At 38.1% G+C, this 15,038-nt stretch overlaps 1 long non-coding RNA gene across 2 annotated transcripts in view; it reads right to left on the reverse strand.

The window, feature by feature from the left end:
• LOC114029366 overlaps positions 1 to 13,590 on the reverse strand; it is a 61,336-nt gene extending 47,746 nt beyond the window's left edge. The window contains exons 1-2 of one of the 2 annotated variants that reach the window (XR_003567478.1): positions 13,370 to 13,590; positions 4,520 to 5,350 (exon numbers count right to left, since the gene is read on the reverse strand). This is a non-coding gene — a long non-coding RNA (uncharacterized LOC114029366). Of the gene's footprint in view, positions 1 to 4,519; positions 5,351 to 13,369 lie in introns of those variants that run through there. The other variant, XR_003567479.1, reaches the window with a different exon arrangement.
• Positions 13,591 to 15,038: the final 1,448 nt, after the last annotated feature.

A 15,038-nucleotide genomic window follows, 5' to 3' on the forward strand; every position in this document is an offset into this window, starting at 1 on the left:
GCTAAGTCTATCAAAGTTAGTCATCGCACAACGTGGCTGTTACTGTGTACAACATTCTTCTGGTTCTGAAGGAGCTTATAATCTAATGAGGGAAAATTAACACACAAATGGAAGCTGAAAAGCAAGGGGTGGGAGGAGGAAGTAGGCTACCAGAGAATACCAGCATGAGAGCATGATACTCATACAATGAAACTGAGCAAGTTCTGAGCCCTCTATAAAGGAAGGCTTTGAGAGAAATTAATTGTTCTACCATTTAGCCCTCCAATCAGAGGGGAAAGTAACTGAGGGAACTGAAAGGTGTTGAGTATCAAAGATGGATTAATTCTTTATGATGATGAGATTTCAGTTGATGAGCTTATCTTGGACCAATCTGATGTGGAAGCTGATGAAAAATGAGAGCTCTACTCATTGTTATCCGTAGCTGCTTAATGTCATTTCCATTGATAAGATCATATCTGTTTCTGACTTTGAACCATTTGACAGAGCCCAGAGCAGATCTTTGGTGAGGGTTGCAGCATCTACACAAAGATTGCTCCTCTAGACAATGGCTGTGGTGGCTAGGTTGGAAGCAGAGATCTGAGAATCTCAGCTATTCCCAGGGATAGTAGTCTGGGAGGGGCTGCCATTCCCAGGGCTCTTAGGCTCAGGCTCCTAGGCTATTCCCAGTGGGTCCTAAAGGGAGATCGTGACTGAGGTGGTGTTTGTGGTTTGACCCGCCTGGCACATGCCTCCTCCTGTTTCTGCTTTGTTCTGCTTCTTTCCCTATTCATCAGTTTCCCATTCTCATTTCCCTCTTTGCACTTGATATTATTACAATATCAGCAACTGGGAAAAAAGACCACTAGTTTTGAAAACAGACTGAATTTCAGTCCCAGTGCTGACTCATTAGATACGTGATTCTACTGTGCAAGTCTCTAAGACTCCATGACCTGGTTTCCTCATTTATAATATTCCCTCAGCCTACCTCAAAGCGTTCTTGCAGACTTTACAAAAGAAAAGCACTTTTCAAAGTGTTATCTATGTAAATATAAGTTATTGTTGTTATTATTATTAGTGGTGGTAGTAATATATTTGGGGCAGCTAGATGGGGGGAAGGGAAGACCTGGAGTCAGAAAGACTTATCTCCCTGAGTTCAAATCTGGCTTCAGACTAGATATATGACTCTGGGTGAGTCACTCAACCCTTTTTGCCTCAGTTTCTTCATCAGTAAAATGAGCTGGAGAAGGAAATGGCAAACCACACCAGTATCTCTGCCAAGAAAACCCCAAATGGGGTCATGAAGAGTCCGACATGACTGAAAAAGGACTGAACAACAACAACAAAAAGCAATATAGTGGTGGGGTGGTGGTAGTGGTAGAAACAGTAATCCTTGAGAGGGTAAAGACCAACATAAGATGCACAATGCCTACCTTAATAAATGCTGAAAGTACTACTAGTATGCACCAAAGATTTTCCTCAAAAACCTACTAGTATGCACCAAAGATTTTCCTCAAAAACCTCTTCAGGTCTGCAAAATGGGAGACCTGCAAATGTATTGTCTCCAAACATATCCAGTATTTGGCTAAAATAGATGATGCCATTTGTTCCCAGGCCTTTTTCAAACTGACATCCTTAAGAAACAAAACATGCTATTTTGTGATTTTTCCCCCGCTATGTTTCTTCTTCTTAGGAAACCACTATTGTTGACTCACATCTCCTATGCTAGAAATACACAACAGTAAGGGAAAAGAGAAGGCTACAAAAGTGGGAAAAAGCCACCAGAAATTGGGCTGGACCAATAAGGTCTTTGAGGTCACAATAGAACTCAAGGTCAAATTCTGCAAAGGAAGGGGCAATAAGAGACCATCACAGAAGCAAAGGTCCTTGTTAGATTAAATTCAAAGCAAGGCAAGGCATTCCACAAGTCAAGAAACTGCCCCTCTGAAGAGCAAAATTTGCTTTCGTGAGAGAGATTTTTTAACATAAAGGGAAGAATCTTAGACAAAATGAGGAGATCCAAATTCCATTCCTGGCTCCACTGCTGACTATCTGTATGACCTTAAAAAGATTCACAACCTTGCACTGTCAATGATGCTAGCAACCCTGCACAATGACCAAAGGCTCATATTTCATCTGTAACATTGCTAATTTATGCATGCAATACTACCTAGAATGATGAATCGCACTTTATACCATACATTTTGATGTTTGGGTATGAGCTCTGCCTACCCATTGATATATCTTGGAGTCTAAGAGATGGAGAAGATGTGGAGACTCACAACCAGCAAATCTGTCTGTTAGGTGAGAAATTGGCTAACAAGTTCGTATAGACTAGCAATGGCCTCAGCTCAGAAAAGTTCTTGTAGGAACAGGCTACACTATGATGCTTCAATTCAATGTCAAGATCTCCAGAGAGATGACAAAGTCTTTAAGTGCCTTCTGTGAGACATCTTGATGTACACAGAACAATGCACAAGATAGAGCAATGGAAAGGCACCTGATATCAGGGAAAGAGGCACTACTCTTTCCTCCTTCTTCATTATTTCTTTTGAGATCCTCCAGGTGAACTTTGGTATTATTTTTTCTAGTTCTATAAAGTAATCTTTTGGTAGTTTGGTTAGCATAACATTGAATAAATAAATGAATTTAGGTTGTATTTTTATTATATTAGCTCATACTACCCATAAACAATAAATATTTCTCCAATAATTTAGGTCTGTCTTTATTTCCAAAAGTAGTATATTATATTTGTATTCAAATAATTCCTATGTTGTCTTGATAGGTAAACTCCTAAATATTTAATGTATTATGTAGTTATTTTGAATGGAATTTTTCTTTCTACCTCTTGTTGTTGGGTTTTATTGGTGATATATGGAAATGTTAATGGTTTTTATGGATTTTTTTTATCTACTGAAACTTGGCTGAATTTATTAATTGTTCCAATTAATGTTTTAGTTGGCTCTCTTGAGTTCTCTAAGCAAACTACCATATCTGCAAAAAAAAATGATTTGTATCATCTTCAAAAAATGATAATTGTGTTTCCTCTTTGCCTATACTTATTTGCTTAATTTCTTTTTTCTTGTATTAGTGCTATAGCTAACATTTCCACCATTATATCAAATAATCGTGGTAATAATAGACATCCTTGCTTTACGCCTGATCTTATTATAAAGTCTTTTAATTTGTTATTTTTCCATATGAAGCTGGTTTTTAATTTTAGATAGATAATGTTTATCACATTCAGGAAGTCTATTTATTCTTTTACTATTTCATGTTTTCTTGTTTAAACAAGTGGATGTTGTGTTTTCTAAAAAGCTTATTCTGCATTTGATTTTTATTCTTGTTATTAATATGATCTATTATGTTTATGGTTTTCCTAATATATTAACCAACCCTGCTTTCCTATAGAAATCCAACCTATTCATAGTGTGTAATCTTTTTGATATGTTGATGTGGACTCATTAATAATCATTTAGGTCTTTTTGCCTTTATATTCATTAAAGATATTGGTCCATAATTTTCTTTCTCTGTTTTGTCTCTCCTTGTCTCTTCATCCTTCTCTTGTGCCTGCCACCAGTCTTTAAAGGACAACTGAGGCAAAGAGGATTAGTTCACAAATACAGGTGATACACCCTTTGGTGGAAGTCCTAGTCTCTTGACTAGACTTTTTATGTGACACAGGTCCATCCTTTGCATGCCACAGATCACCCTTATGGCTTCTATATAGGCAAGGAGATGGGAGGACCATGTAACTCCATATTTTTTTTCCTAATGTGAATTACTCACTTTAGGAGTAATGCAGAATCACGGACTCCTTTTTGTCCTTGTACTTTCCACCCTGTCCTAGCCTCTTACTAATAAGAAACAGTTCTTGTAATAGGCTAGTCAGCGATAAAGCTCTTCTGTAAGGCTGAAATGTAAGATAAGCACAATCACAAAGCTCAAATAGGAACTAGATACTCTTCCAGAGGTTTATTTAAAAACAAAACAAAAGAAAACCCCTTCAAGCCATGTAAGTGGGGAGTTGCTTTTTTAAAGGAGTCTCTCTATGGTCCCAAGGTTGTCTGTGCAGGCATACCTTAGAGACATTGCAGGTTCAGTCCCAGACCACCTCAATAAAGTGAATATGGCAATAAAGCAAGGCACATGAATTTTTTGGTTTCCCAGTGCATATAAAAGTTGTGTTTACTCTATACGGTAGTATAGTAAGTGTGCAATAATATTATGTCTAAAAAAACCCAACAATGTATATACCTTAATTAAAAGTACTTTATTGCTAAAAAATGCTAATTGTCACTGGGGCCTTTAACAAGTCATAATCCTTTTGTTAGTGAAGGGTCTTGCCTTGATGTTGGCTGCTGACTGATCAAGGTGATGGTTGGTGAAGGTTGGGGTGGCAATTTCTTAAAATAAGACAACAATGAAGTTTGCCACATGGATTGACTCTTCCTTTCATTTGAACTCTTATTAATTGTTCTAATTTTAATATTGTTATGTTAGGGAGGCCCAAGGAGAGGCAGAGATATAGGGGAACAGTTAGTTGGTAGAAGAGTCAAAACACACATTTATTGTTTAATTGTTTATTGTTTAAACACAACATTTATTGTTTAAGTTCTCCATCTTATATGGGTGTGGTTTGTGGTATTTCAAAATAATTATTACAGTAACATCAAAGATAAATGATCACAGATCGCCATTGCAGATACAATAATAATGAAAAGTTTGAAATGTTGTGAGAATTGCCAACATGTGACACAAAGATGCCATGTGTGAACATGCCATTGAAAAAAAAATGGCACTGATAGACTTGCTTGACATAGGGTTACCACAAACCTTCAATTTTTAAAAAAAACATAATGTCTTCAAAATGCAATAAAGTGAAGCACAATAAAATGAGGTATGCCTGTATCTTCTGAGTTACAAAATAAAAGACTTCAGCTGACCTCTCTTCAAGTGTTTTAGCTATGGTGTATACTGGTTAGTTCCACGTGGCTTAGTGGGCAGATCATCAACATTGACATTTGTCTTTCCTGAACTATATTATGAGCCAAACTCATAGTTGGCTAGGGTTGCTTCGAATCTTTTAACTGGCAGCATCTTAATGCTGAAAATGTAAATCAGTGGATTATTGTCAGTCTGTACTTGAAATTCAGCTCCATGCATGTAGTCCCTGAAATTCATTCTGCTTCTCATCAGAGAGCTCCAATTTGTGTATGAAGTAATAAGTCTCACCGCTAGTTAAGTCCTCTATTGGCAAATACAGTGGGTTTCTGGTTACCACCATTCTTCTGGTTCAAGTTGGATTCCAGGCCTTCAAATCTTGTGACAGAGTGTAGCACCAAAGATTTGCTTAAATCTGCAGAAGCCAGCCCTGGTATGTGGGTATAAGGCAATTGATCAAGTCTTCAAAAGTTTGTTCATACTTCCTGTCCCAATTCTTTCCAAAGAGTATTGAAGGAGTCAAGCCAAGTTGCTCTTTTCTCATAAGTGACAATGGTTATTTGAGATCCACTGTCCAATGTACATGGCTTCTTTATTCCTTCAATCCTCATTTTTCATATCCCCTCTATATGTTGTCCCCCATTAGAATGTCAGCTTCTTGAGAGTAGAGACTTTTTTTTTGTATTTGTATTCCCAGCACTTAGCTCAGTACCTGGGCACATAGTAAGTGCTTAATAAATGCTCTGTCTTACAGGATGATTTCAGAAAAACCTGGAAAGACTTATAGGAACTGTTGCCAAGTGAAGTGAGCAGAACCAGAACAGTGTACATAGTAACGATCATGTATGATGATCACTGTGAATGACCTAGCTATTCTCAGCTATACAATGATCCAAGACAATTCCAAAGGACTAATGATGAAACATACTATCTGCCTCTGGAGAAAGAACTGATGAGAGTCTGAATAGAGATTAAAACATACTATTTTTTGCTTCATTTATTTATTTATTTTGGTCAGTGTTTTCTTTTACAACATGACTAATATGAAAATACATTTTGCATGATTGCACAGGTATAACCTATATCAAATTGCTTATCGTCTCAGGGAGGAAGGTGGGGAAGGAAAGAGGAAGAGAATTTGGAAAATTAATGTTAAAAATTGTTTTTACATGTAATTGGGAAAAAATGAAGTATTATTTTAAAAAAATAAATGCTCTGTCTTTCTATCTATGAGTACAAGTAAGAAGGTCTCATGAATTGCTGATGGAGTCAAGCTTAGGGTCTTCAGTTTTAGAGGTGACCTTTATCCCTGACCTTACCATTGGTGCCTAAGAGTGGGTTGGTAGACAACAGCTTGTCTGCCTCTCTTAAGTGTAGCCAAGTACACAAGTCCATCTTGACAATACCAGAAGATAACGTAGTGTCTTCAGCTGTGCTGTCCTTTTGCTGATCTTGCTTTAGGCTACTGTGATCACTGATCCCTCAAACCTTTGCCCTGCCAAGAATAGTAATTCTAACCACTGTTTTGTTTCTTAGCAAACTTACTCTGAGCTCCTGAGTTGAATCTAGGTTACTAGGTAGATAGATAAATAGATATAGATATATATGCATGTATGTGTGTGTATATATGTGTGTATGCATGTATGTATATGTATATATGTGTGTATGTGCATGTATATATTTAAATATATGTTTTAAAAATATAAATATGAATATATATTTTTTAAAAAACGAGAAAAATAAAGTGAAAAAATTATGCTTCAATCTTTATTCAGACTCCATCAGTTCTTTCTCTGGAGGTGGATAGCATTTTTCATCGTAAATTCTTTGGAATTGTCTTGCGTCATTGTATTGCTGAGTATAGCTAAGTCATTCACAGTCGATCACTGTATAATATTGTTGTTACTGCATACACTGTTCTCCTGGTTCTGCTCACTTCACTTTTGCATCAGTTCATATAAATCTTCCCAGGTTTTTCTAAAACTATCCTGTTTATCATTTCTTATCACACAACAGTATTCCATTACACACATACCACAATTTCTTCAGCCATTCCCCAATTGATGGGCATCTTCTCACTGTCCAATTATTTGGCATCATAAAAAGAGCTGCTATCAACATTTTTGTACATATAGGCTTTTTTCCCCTTTTTCTTTGATCTCTTTGGGATACAAACCTAGCAGTGATATTACTGGGTCAATAAGTATGCACAGTTTTATAGCCCTTTGGGCATAGTTCCAAATTGCTCTCCAGAATGATTGTTCAGTTCACAATGACTCCACCAACAGTGCATTAGTGTCCTAATTTTTCCACATCCCCTCCAACATCTGTCATTTTCTTTTTGTCATATTAACCAATCTGATGGGTCTGAAATGGTTCCTCGGAATTGTTTTAACTTTCATGTTGTCAAGTAGCCCATCCATGGAAGGGTGTTTTAGCTGCTGTTTTAGTCTTGGGTATTGTTTTGCTGAGTGTTTTTGGTGGTAATGTATTAGGCTTCCCTTTAAGAGGTTAACTTTTTGCTCAAATAGTGGTATCTTATTCAGCTACTCATTATACATAGTCAGGTTTGTTGTTGTTTTTAACCATTTTGGTCCATCAGATATTATTGTATCTGACTGCTTGCTCCCTGTCAATACATTGCTCATTTGGGACAACCTGACACAATCTATGTTTCCTGGCTTCACTGTTCCTTTGCCATATCAGTCTCCAAAGCAGACACAAAGGGATCCTGTCCTTTTATAACATAGAGTGTTGACAAATTTAATATGAGCCTCCTATGGGCTTTCTGCAACTACAAATTGCTTCTCCAGTTATTGCAAGCACCTCAATATTATGAACCTGGAGTTTTCAGCTGTCAGCACATCAGATTAAAAGGTGTTTCTGTGAGACTGTTTGGTGGTCTCCCCCTTTTCTTGACTTTTGTCACCTGTTGCTGGCGCAGTGGATGGAACACTGGGCTTGGAATCAGGAAGCCTCATCTTCTTGAGTTCAAATCTAGCCTCAGATACTAGCTGTATGACCCTGAGCAAGTCACTTAACCCTTTTTGCCTCAGTCTCCTCATCTGTAAACTGAGTTGGAGAAGGAAATGGCAAACCACTCCAGTATCTTTGTCAAGAAAACGCTGAATGGATTATCAAGAGTCAGGTACAACTGAAACGACTGAACAACAACAACAGCTGCTACAAAGTCCCTTTGGCATATTCTATCCAGGACCTGAGTGTTCTCCAGCCAGCTGAAGATGGCAACTCAGCTGAAAACAAATTGAACTTGACTTAAGAGCCTTGTTCCGGTTTGTATCTACCTTGCCTTACACCTCTAGATGTAAACTTTTTCTTAAAAATTCATTAGATAACATCTTCAGACAGTCTTTCCTTTTAGAAGAGAGTCTTAATTTTCTTTCTTTCTTTCTTTCTTTTTTTTTTTGTGTGTTTTCTTCCTCATGGAGAGGGATAATACTGGTTTCTAGGTACTTTCCTGGCTCTAATGTTTCTTGAAATGCTAGAAGGTACCACGGATGCAGGTAGCCTGCAGACTATAAGTGGGGCTGTACCTCCTGCATCATCTCTCCCTAAATCATTCACCAACCCATTAAGATTCCTCAATGACTTTTATCTTTAGGGCCATGAAATTCTTCTTATAGCAAAAGTCCTTTATGGAACTCAAAAGTCTCACCCTGACACTTACTAGGCGCTGAGGCTTAAATCACAATCCAAGTATACACCAATGCCACCAATAACATTACTTAAGGCCAAATAAGCAAGTTATATAGCTTGAGCATAAGAGGATTGCATCTTCCTCATTAGCATAAATCAAAGGAATAATAAAACACAGGGAAAATTACATAAATTTGTAGGACAAGATTAGGTTATTTGCATAAATCCAGGTGTAGCAAAACAACAACAGTTCCGTCTGCAAGGGGATTTCCAGTAGGAAAACAAAAGAAAGAAAAACATTTTTTCCTTAAAAAAAAAATCACAATATTTTCTTCAAAATAAAATTCTAGAAAAATCTATAAAATTCCGGGAAGATGTGTATGTTCATTTACCTCAAGCAATTCAGAAAAGAAAAACAATTATTCACACATGCAACAAAATAGTCTCAGAGGGAGCCCTTACGTTTTTGGAGAAACAACAAAGGGAATAACCTAGGGGTCTGTCTCAGCCCGTAATGACTGAGCTTTCTTTGAGCTTTAGCAGAGCTGTAACTAGGGTGGGGTTACCAAGGGATTTACCCTTGGGGGCCAGAATTTGGAGGGTACCTAGAGCACCATCTCAGAGTGTGCTTCCTAACACAGCAGCTGCATTTTAAGTGTTTCTCCAAACACTGGCCTACCCTAAAATGTACTGATTTAGTGAATGGGATAAATAATCCTCTTTGAAATGCAGAAGCAACTTGGCCTCTTTTGATATGCAGCTCAGAAACTGGGCTCTAATCTTCCAACTTTATTGGTGGCAGAAAAAGGGAAGAGGGAGGAAGCCAAGAGTCACTATATTGGGTATAACTTGAAAAGAATGGAATTGGTGCAGGGTAGATAAATTAAAAGAAAGGTAGAATGGGGTCTGGGAAAAGTATTCCCCTTATTTAAATTCCTGTTCCCGTCTAGAGTTCTAAAGAGGGCTGGGAGACTCATCTTGCAATGTGTTTGGTTGGGGAGGGCAGTTGCCTTGGTTACAGGAGGGCAAAGCCAAGGGCTAAGTTGGCAATTTCCTGAAAGAAGCTTAAAATTAAAGGTAATATATGTCCTACTCACTATGTAGATTGTTATTTCAGAGCCATGGGAGCTGTTGTCTTGTATTCAAGCAGTCATCTACCCTATGTCAATCCTGTATATCCTGGCCTTAACATTTGTTCACTGGTCCCTAAACTCCATTAAAAACATCTGTTCAGCACAGCACCCTGGTGTGACTGTGGTGGAGGGAATAATAGTTTGAAGGCCCCAGGGCTAAGTATGAGTCTCAATCTCTCCAGAGTCAGAGTTGGGAAAGAGAGAGATGGGCTGAGAATCTGGAGAAATGAGGAAACAGGTATCCACAATTATAAGCAAGGACACAACAAGTTCAGAATATTAACATTTTGAGTAAGAAAACTGAGGAACAAGGCAAGAAGGGGAAACTGAGGCCATTTGAGGCTTTCAGTGGATGGGTTTCTTTATTGAGTGTCACACAGATGGGTAGAGGTGGTGAGATAGCTTTGTCCAGCTCCCTCACGTTACAGATGAGGAAAATGAGGCCCTAGTCAGTTACCTGATGGTTTCTCTGAGTGCTTTTCCTTCTGGCAGATAAAACCTGACCGAGATTTTGCTCTCCTCATAGTTTCCACCTCCTACTCCATGGCCCAGTTCCCCCCAAGTTCTAGTCATAGCTCTGAGTTTCAGCGCCTGCTTGATTAGATTGAAAAATCTAAAGGGGGAAAAAACTGATAAAGGGAATTAGTTAGTTCATTCATTATAGCAATATTCGAGATGCTGATGACATTGTTCCATTCACTCTAAGCTGAAGTCCTATCTTTTAAATTTTTTTCCTTTCTCTCTTAATATATTATATAGTTTAAAACAAAAACAAACATGAACTCCTTTGTTGTCCTAGTATGTCCCTGGCCAGCCTTAGCTCATTCTGACCCAGGATTCATACCTATTTATTCTCTGCTGCCTGGCTTTGCTTTCCCTCTTTTGTACTTTTATCTTTTTAATCTAAGTTGGTTGGTGAGTTTACTTGTAAGATCCATATTGGTTTCTTCAGATAAATTCCATTTTTTCCTTCTCATTGGAGTTATTTGCCTTTCTGTCTTCATAAGACAAGGTAAGAATTTCATTCTTGATCCACTCCCATTTCGCCTGTGCTGTCTTTCCTAAAGCATTTAAATCCTTGGGATACTATCTTTCCTCTGTAACTTTTGAAATTTTTTTTCATGAAAAAAACAAAACAAAACAAAACAAAACTGTGGTTCATGCCAGAGTATGCCAAGATTTCTTCTCTTTCTCTATCATAAACTCATGGATAGAGTGGTCACTTCCCCCCAAGGCTCCTATCATTTTCACCACCACCCTCGAACCAGTTCCTTCAGTTAGTGAACATCAGATCCAGAATACATTTTCCTTTTGTTGGTTCTTTCACCTTTTGAAGGATGAGATTATCACTAAGACAAGTCAGCAAAGTATTACCTATTCTGCTTTTGACAGAGAGAGAGCTAGCGTATGTCTGGATAATTGAAGTCACTACTATACCATTCTTCTTTGCCAGGATTGTGTTTACCAAATTCCTCAACTATTTCTTCTTTCTGTCCAGGTGGTATCTAGTCTACTCTAATGACAAAATCACTTTTGTTTCTTCCTCTTTTGATCTTCACCCAAATACTTTCCATCACACCTCATCTCACATATTTCTCCTCTGGTTCCTTGAGAATTATGTGAGTATATCTTTTAATATAGAATGTTTTTATCTACTCTGTAAATTTTGAATAAGGTATACCTATCCAGAGCCATAGTCCAGTTATGGGTTTCATCTCACCAAGTCTCAGGGATACTCTTGAGTTCTAATTTGCCTCCAGTTCCCCTTGTTTGTTGCCTAAACTTACAGTATTTTTGTATGGTCATTTGAGGATATGGGATTTTTACGTGACTTTTTTCTTGAATTTTTGCATTCTGTGCATTTTAGGGCTTTTCAACTGTTCTTCTTTCTGTCTATCTTCTATTCTATCTAATTTGGGGGATATAGACAGGCAATTTATTCCCTTCCCATTCTTTTTTAGGTTAAAGCCATTTTGATGAGATTTGCATCTTATTTCACAAATGAGTTGCAAATGGCAAATATATTCTTACCAGCTTTTGTTAGGTACACTCCATCTCTGGTCAGAAACTGTTATCCCTATATTGTAAGTTATAGTGCAGAAATCCAAATCCCATTCTCAGATACTACCTTCTTAAGCAACTGTTCACTTCCTCAATTGATTTTTCTCTTTTGCATCCCTGGCCTTTAATAGGCAACAGGAAAGAAAATACAACTTGTGCCCCTATGAGTTTTAGTTTCTTTCCTAAGACGACATAATTGTTGCCAATACTTAAAGAAGTGTCATTTGTACCCACGTGAATCAGCAGAAGTAGGTAGTTGTTATACATTTTGTTAAGTTTTGGGAGATTCTCTGTTGTGTCTTGGATACATTCCCAAGGAAGGTAACAGATATCTCTATTGTTTTCATGTTGACAGATAGATGCCTTATTACTCCTAAGAAAGAAATCACTAACTATTGTTATTCTCCTTTCTTTAACACCTACTGCATGATCTCTCACCTGATAATTGATGTTGGCATAAACTATCCTTCCTGCATGGTATGATCCCCAGTGCCTAGCACAATTCCTGGTACATATTAAGCACTTAATAAATGCCTAATAATTGACTAATTGATTTAGTAGCTACTTAAGGCAGCAGTTAAACTAGAAGTAGAACCTAGGACAGCTTAATCTCACTACCCTTGCTGTAACCATTGGACCACATTCTATCAAGGGCAATGCCCTTGACAGAGTTCCAAGGTGAATTTTTAAACTCTCCATTAGACAGGGTTCTAATGGTGACTATCTTTGAAAGCCCTCAGGCCAAAACATTTGATTAACACTCACCCTGGTGGATCTAGGGAAGCTCCATCTCCACTGGCCATTAAAAACATTAAGGTTGTTCATTGGCCAAGCATTACACACTCCCCTGGTTCTCTGGCCTTTTCTAATTTCCTGGATGTTTGTGTTGAGCTATTTGTCTTTTATTTGTTTATATCTCTTATTTGTTTTCTCTCTGATGAAAGAAGAGCTGCAACACAAACTTTGGTGTCTCCTATCAGGTCTCCTTTTCTCCAAAGTTTTTACATGAGAGCAAGGGTTTATAAATTCATTCTGGAGTATGTTTCTTTCATTCCAAAAATTTTGAGCAGCAGAAGTTGAGATTTAGAAAATAAATATCTGCTGGGGGTGGGGTGGTGGTGTCAGAGTGGTCCCCACAAGAAAGTGGTACTGTAGGGTATAGTGTACCACTAATCCTCTAAAGCCAGGAAAGACTTGCATAAGCACTAGCATCCTCACCTCTGCCAGTGCTAAGGTACCCTTGGGCAAAAACCCCACCAACCCTCTCCCTGCACATACACTCAGTTATTGGCTCATTTCCAAATATGGTTCTCTCTCCCCAAGTGAAAAAGGAAAAGCCTAGGATATGATCTGAACACATGTGCACTCCAGAATGTTATTAAAATTGCAGAAACTCTCTATTTCTTTGGCTTAGTAAACTCTTCCCCAGCTTTCACTGAGGAAAAACTCCTTCCTCCTCTTGTTAAATTTGTTTTCTTTTTCTCAGTCCTGCTCCATGCATTAATAGGTAGATAAACTCTTGGTAAATGGCCATATAGCAACTTCAAGTAACATAGAAACCTGAATAAGCAATTAAAAGTAATAACGCTTCCACATACCATCTTTATGGCCAGGAGAAGATCTTCCCTTCTTATCAGTCAGAGAAAAGCAGGGTAGGAGAAGAGTTGTGGTGGAATAGATTTCAGCATTGCTCTGACCACTCATCTGATGTTTCTACTTAATCTGCTCTTAGTTCCTTGACCTTTGCCCTAGTCCATCTGTACCTCACTCATGTTTGGTCTCCCTCTCAGCTCCAGTCATGGTTTAAGTCTCCATTGTCTTCTACTTGTGTCCATCAAGTAAACAATGACCTCTGGACATCTCTTCTGATTGGTTGCTACAAAAGTGGAAGGACTTCATACTGTCTTCCACGTATCATGCATGACCACCTCTCAGAACTCTCTCATCTCCCCTTCCTCACATTTCACCTATCAACCCTATGATCCTACATTTCCTAGTTCCCTTCCTGTGAGGAATTGACAAGGAGGGAGGGGAAGTGTCTGATACTAACTGAATTTCAAAGAATCTTTGTGATTTTCAAGCAGCCCTTGCTCAATCACTTCTCTTTGGAAGTTCCCTCTTGCCTTGGGAATGAGGGCAGGGCTAGAGAGAATTGACAGACCTCACAGTGAGATTTAGCAAGGTATAATAGAAAATAAAATAGAATAGAATATTATAATAAAATATAGTAGAAAAATCATTACATTCAGAATTTATACCTTTTTTGTGTCATGGACCCTTTTGGCAGTCCGGTGAAGACTTCTCAAAATAATGCTTTAAAATTCATACAGAGGAGATCAATTACATTGAAATACAGTTATGAAAATATTTGAAAAAACAATACAAGAGTTCAGGTTAAGAATTTTGCCTGTTTTAGTTACTAGTTCTGCTGCTCCTTACCTATATGACTTTCAGGCCTCAACTTCTTCATCTGTAAAACAAGAGTATTGGATGAAATGATCTCTATGGTCCTTCCCAGTGCTGAATCCTATTGATTTTTTGATGACCAGGACAGAGGAACCATCTAGGTAGTGTAGTGGATAAAATTGCCTGGACTTATACTCAAATCTAGGCTCAGACATATACTAGCTGTGGGACCCTGGGCAAGTCATTTTATATCAGTCTGCCTTAGTTTCCTCAACTATAGGGACTATAACAATACCTACCTCACAGGGTTGTTGTGAGGATCAAATGAGATAATATTTGTAAAAAGAACTTAGCAGTATGCCTGGCACACAGTAGGCACTTAATAAACCCTTATTCCCTTCCCCTCTCTTTCTCTAGCTATACTATGGAAGTTGGTGAATGGGACTTGGTGAATGGGGAAAGCCTGTTCACTCTTTGGAATCCTATGAAGGTGAATTAAGAAACACAGGCCAGACCAAACAGAAACGTGGTCTCTGAAAAGGTTTCTGAAAGTGGAATGAAAAAGGAGGAGGGGTGAGAGGCAGGTGGAGAATCAACAGAGAAAGGAAGGATATAAAAAGTCAGACTTCTGGCTGTGGAGAATTGTCAAAGCTAATCCCAGGTAAAATAGAGGGGAAATCAAATTTGTGTTGCCAGAGGAGTTGATGGGGTGAGATCTATAAGGGTGGATTTGTGTGTATGTGTGTATGTGTGTGTGTGTGTGTGTGTGTGTGTGTGTGTAACACACACTGAGCCTTAAGGTAGGTCTTTGCCATTGACTGCTGCATTCTTTTTAACCTTCTGAACATAGTCTTCTTTCTA

This window comes from Vombatus ursinus, unplaced genomic scaffold (assembly GCF_900497805.2).
Source record: "Vombatus ursinus unplaced genomic scaffold, bare-nosed wombat genome assembly UNPS02014926.1, whole genome shotgun sequence".
NCBI lineage: Eukaryota > Metazoa > Chordata > Mammalia > Diprotodontia > Vombatidae > Vombatus > Vombatus ursinus.